The sequence below is a fragment of the Anas acuta genome, chromosome 9, assembly GCF_963932015.1.
Source record: "Anas acuta chromosome 9, bAnaAcu1.1, whole genome shotgun sequence".
Lineage (NCBI taxonomy): Eukaryota > Metazoa > Chordata > Aves > Anseriformes > Anatidae > Anas > Anas acuta.
The window spans coordinates 638,391-644,390 of NC_088987.1; positions in this window are offsets into that span (position 1 = coordinate 638,391).

Genomic DNA, 6,000 nt, shown 5'->3' on the forward strand with positions numbered 1-6,000 from the left:
GTTAATTAACGAGAATCTTAAAACCTATCTGTAAACAAAAGTAATTGATTGTTGGTGCAAGGCATGGATAATTTTTGCTTGTGATGAAGTAAAAATTTGTGATCTCCTTATGAAGGTGGACCTGCACACTGTCCTTTATTTTGTATGGTAAACAGAGTTTAAAACAAATAATAATAAAAATAAAACACCCCACCTGCCTCCCCAAATAAGCAGATACATCTCAGGTAAAAGAAATGAGGTGTGGTGGTTTATTTCAAAGTTACAGATGAGAGTATTTCTAAATTGTATTATGTTTTATTTCACAATTAAAATTTTAGAAGTGGAATTCTTTAAGGTCATGTAGACTTTCTTCAGTTCTCAGCTGCAGTCTTTCTTCTGCAGAGCTGGTAAATTTTGCTCTCTATTTGTCAGCATTTTTAATTAACCAGAGAACTTCATTATTTTCAGATGTTAGAAGGGTGAGTCAGACTGCCTGATGTTATGTACACAGAGCTACTGGGGCTGCTTTTAGATGAGTGTACGCTCAGCCTCTGCTTGGTCGAGCACTTCTGTTCTGTGTTCCATTCAGTGAGGAACTTGGAGGCTTAGAACTGAAGAGCAGCAGCAGCAGGACATAAGATCTCTTGCAAATGGTGTTCTTACGCAGATCTTGCTAAGTCAAGGTCAACACTAGAAAACTGGAGGTTTTCTGTATTGAGATGTGGGGAGAAGGGAAGGAAAGATGCCAGTTCTACAGGGAAAAGCCTGAGATGACTGTTCTGGAATATTCTTGTTCTTACAGTATAGGAAGTAAGAATGTTTTAGCTTACATATATATATCTATGTTATTTCACTTACTGAACGTTTATGGTGGCTCGCATAAAATAAGCTTCCACAGGAAAATATACTTTTAAATTTATAATATAAAACTTTTCTGCTGTAAATAGCAGTACTTTCTGCTGTAAAAGCAGTACTAGTAAATACGTTCAATGTAGGCTACTGGACTCACATTTATACTAATGAAGTCATCAGTATAATTCCCAATAAATTCATAACAGTAATGTTTAAAAACCTGTGCTACTTGTATCATGCTATTGATTTATTGATTGAAAGGAAAGGTGGGATTTTTTGAGTTGATTGTATGACTCAAGGCATTTCCAGCTTTATTTCAGTGGGATGGCCCTGAGCTCTGGAGTTGTAGGCAAGTACATAGCTTTAGGTTTCTTGGGTCCAGAAGTTCACAACTTGTTTTTACCAAAGCAAACTTCATTCCATTTTCATGAATCTATAATCTGATCAGGTACATCCAAAAAAGCTCACTTAAGTTTGTAATAGCATTTATTTAGCTGTGGAATACTTCATTATTACTTATTTTTAGACAATACTTCATTTAAAACACATTTGGAATCAGGTTTTGCCCCAACAGGGTGGACTGTTAGACATTTGCAAACTGGCTCCACCAGTGCTATCTTCTGTGGGTGTTTATCAGGGTTTAGAGGAAACAGGAGGAAATGCCATCTCTGCTAGCTCTTCTAGAGCTGCTTGCTGATCTGGAGCTTAATGAAGAGAGGAATGAGATGGGGAACCTTCTGGGGTGACAAATGGAACAAACGTTTTTTGTGTTAGCACATACGTAGGGCAAGAATAGACTGGTGGAGCACAGCATTTTCTTACTGGTTTCCTAAGTGACTGCTATTATGTTTCATTTGTTTTGGAAACATGCTGTATATTTCAGACTTAACTGTATGTTTCTGTTGGTTTGTGTCAGAACCATAAGTCAATTCAAATGACCTTTCCATTACTGAATGTAATATGCTCTCCAAGGATGAGTGTTGCAAGCATTCCAAAACAGTTTTCTTCCATGAAAAATCTCTTATAGAATATCAGACTGCTGTGCTAACAACATTCAAGAAATCTGATGCTTTCATACAGATGAAAGAGCAATAAAACTAAATTTATCTTGTACCTCACTCCCATTTCTTGTCTCCTTGTTGCTGCTGGCATAAGCCTTAATGCCAAATTCAAATTTTGGGAAGCTGTAGAAAGTGCAGTGACAGACCCTGTCTGCCTTGTGTGCACCCCTGCTGTAACTACTGGCTCTGCTTCTCAGTACTGAATCTGCAGGGCAGCTCCTGGGCCTGCCCTGCTGCAGCACCCACGGGAGGATTGCTCGGTGCCCGTGGGGCGTTTTTGCAGCTGGAGGTGTGGCAGGGCCCTGGGGACACCTGGGGAAGCAGTGATCCTCTGGTGAGGAGTCAGGCTCTGAGCCTCGGGATCCATTGCATTCAGTCCAGCATAATCTGGTTTGTTTTATTAGCTTTCTGTTAGGGATGTGGAGTAGAGAGCATTTGGAAGTAACTTGACATCCACTAAAATAAATGTTCTTTTCTGTTTATTCCTTGGCTTGCATTCAAAAATTAAATGGTAATGCATTAAGAGTCTAAAGCTTTGTCTTACTAAGTCTTTAATTGAACACAGTTCAAAACCAAAAGCAAACCTTCATTTTTTTATTGCACTAAGAAGAAATAATGATTTTTTTTAAAGCTGACTATATGTAGCATTGCATGTGAATCTGACATCTAACTATGTGATTTCACTTCTTTACTGAAAAAATTAGCTACTCACCAACTGACAGATGTGTTAAACTTTATAAAGCTGAAACAAATTCCAGACACGTAATATAGCTTTTTTTTTTTTTTTTTTTAAGACATCTTCATTCACAATGCAGCCTATAAACCATAAGCTTGCTGGATAGGTATTGACTGTTTTGGATTTTTTGTTTCGTGTTGTCTGTTATGTATTAAAAGAGAAACCACAGCTAAGGAATCCTTAGCGCCAGGAGCCTGGCTTGCCAGCAGAGTGAGGAAGGGCAGAATCTTGCCACAAAGGCAAGGCATTTGCTATGGGAAGAGGCAGACAGGGGTGAGGGAATGGGAGCACACAGGAAAGAGCAAGGGGGTTCCTCCATCCTGTCTGCATCTTTCAGTGGTGTAGAAGTTTCTTTTGACGCAGGGAGGAATGGATTGAGCTTTGGATTGAAAAGCCTCAGTGATGACAGGGAGCGAAAGGAGCAGGCAAACTTGTGCCTCCAAGAGCAGGAGATGGGAGCAGAACAATTAACAAACAAAATGTGCAAAAGCAGCAGAATACCAGACTCGCTCAGCTGCTGTTTTAACTTTCCCAGAAATGTTGAGATGGATGTTCCGGAGCTTGGCTCCCTCCTGTCTGTGCTCAAGGCTGCTCTGTCCTGAGGCCAGGAGCGTTCAAAGGCGGCCCCGCTCCTGCAGGGGAGCAGCACCGGCAGCCAAAATGCATCCTCCTGCAGGGCAATGCAGGGTGGCCGGAGGGGCTGAGCGCTGCACCCAGCCGCGGGTGTGCCTGGCACAGGGAGCTGTAAGCAGGCAGCAGCAGGAGGGTGGCAGGAGCACGGTCCTCATTCCAGGCCTGAACTGCCACCAGCGAGCTCCCCAGCTGTGCTTTTGTGATGCAGGTAGCTGCTAAGCCTGTATCTGTGTTATAAACTGCAAATGCTTATAAAGGCTTTTAAATAGTGTTTCCAAGAATATAAATTTTAAAATCTATTAACTGGCTAAAGCTCTTGTTTCTCTTTGTGCAATGGTTTGATTTCACAGCACTGAGAAACAACAGCTTTCGGATTTGTTCCTGTATTCACACGCTAGCTAGTCCTGTGTGTGCCTCCAGAAGCGTCTGCACTGCAGGAAGGTTCCCAACGTGCACGGTTCAGCGTGGCTCTCCAGAGGCACGCAGCATGCTGAAGGAACGAGACACCCACACATCTGCGAGCTTTGCAAAGACGCTGGGCCAAAACAGCACAACTGCTGTCCTAATGTCAGCAGGCAGCAGGAGCGTCTGTTGATTAAATGCCTGGTAACCCTTTATTTTGCACTCCTTTCACACAACCGGCTTTAAGCTTTGGATAATAAAATAAATAACATTTTATTTCACCCTATTGCAGTAGGGATCAATAGTAAAGTCTAACATCCTTAGGAGCAGAAATGGACTTACTGCTTTACTTCTGAATGAATAGCGCTTTGTTCTGTTATCACCTCTCTCTCCCTTCCCTAATAACCCTTCCGTAAGAGATGAACATGGTTCTTAATTATGGGTTCCTTTTGTTTCTTAGCATTTTGTGACTAAACCATTTATTCTTATTACTGTGGCATGCTGATGAAATGCAAAATGAAATTAAAAAAATGGAAATTGTATGATGGTTACAGACTCTACGTAGAATATGGAACCCTACAATTAAAAAATATAGACTTGTATTATCTTAAATCTAGTTTGCAGCTTGCATTTCTGAAACAACTGCATTTGTCCTATGCTTTGCCGTATGTCCCACTCAAGGCAGGACATCAGTGCTGATGCCAGCCAGTGAGAGATTTTATTTCACCTGACTAGTAAAGGTTCCTTATCGGGGCTGTCTGTAGGAGGTATGGGAGGTGTCTTTTTTTCCCTAAGAACTGCTATAAAAATAACCTTGTTTTAGGTCAGGATGTTGGCAATACTCTGTTCCTGAATGACAGAAACAAGTGGCTGTGGGTAGTTGGACCAGTAATGATTTTAATGTATTTCTTGGGTAAAACTTCATCAGACAGTGAATCCTGGCTGAAAGCTTTACATTAAAAGCTATTAACTCTCTATTAAAAACTAGTAAATGTGTTTGCTTTCCACAACAGTAAGCTTAAAACTGTAATTTTTATACGAAGAAAATTGTTGACTCAAGTGGACAGGAATGTGCCCTTAATTCTTTCAGCAGTTCTTAAACCACATGCTCGACAGCTCTGTTAGGAAATCTGAGCAATGTTTCTCTTATTTCTACAACAATGTTTGCCTCTAATTTTCATGCTTTCCAGCATATTTTGTGGTATGAAGAGAAAATGTCCCTCCTCCCCATGCTGTCTTAGTGCTGATTATACTTGGATAGCATAATTGGACAAATTATTTCCAAAGCAAGCTTAGCTCTCTGTAACATGATATAACATGGGCTTGTATAGAAATTACAAACTGGAAACTGGTTGTCATAAACTGTTCTTCATCAAAAAGCCCATACGACGTTCCTTTGTCATGCTGAACTACTCCTCCGTCAACCAAAAGCCAATGCTAATTTATGAAGTGAAACATTTAACCCTGGCTGAAGTTTAAACACTTTCCAGTGTATTTATAAAGTCTTGTTTCTGTTCAAAGCATTTGAAAAAAACAAATCTGTAAATACCAGATTTACTTCTAGTAAATATTGCATTTAGTCACAGAAGACTTTCAACTTAATTTGAGAATGTTTTGCACATTTTTCTTTAGTTTTGTAACAGAGGCACTAGCTACCCATGAGAAACACTAAGTTTGTTTTAAAACAACTTCACTATTCTTTTCTGTGCTTTGAGTTGTATTTGATACAGGACGGAACTACTTCAAGGATGAACACTTCTCTTTTTCTCCCTTCAAGCAGAGGCCATGTCCCCTAGAGCTGCTGAGGAAGGCAACATTTACTCATTTAACACTGAAAGCAGAGAATAGGTGGAATAACCTGTGGCTGCACCCTGACAAAATATCAGTTTCCTATGTTTGAACTCAAGAGCTCTTTTCACAAAATCACTGGCTGGCTGAGGTTGGCAGGGACTTCTGGGGTCCGTCTGACTTCCATCCAAAGTGACTTCACAAAAACAGTGTTAAACACTTGTGAGAGCAAAGTCATGCATGTTGGACTAAACTGAAGACTTCCATGTTATGTTCATCTTGTAATAGCCTTAAGAATAAAAAAGACCATTCTAATTTGGTTTCTGTGTTGGCCCCAGGGTGGTATCAAACGTCTGACTCTTACACCCAGTGCAGCAGCATCGGGGGCTTAATTTGGGGTGCTAGTGCTGCGGGCTGGCTGCACAGTGTGCTGCCTCTGAATGAGAGGTGGTTGGAGACGAGGTGGTAGAGCTCCTGGGGGCCCCCCAGCCCTTGCGGGAGTTCCTCCCAGTGTCGTGCTGCCCTGAGGAAGCTGCCACAGTCAAAGTC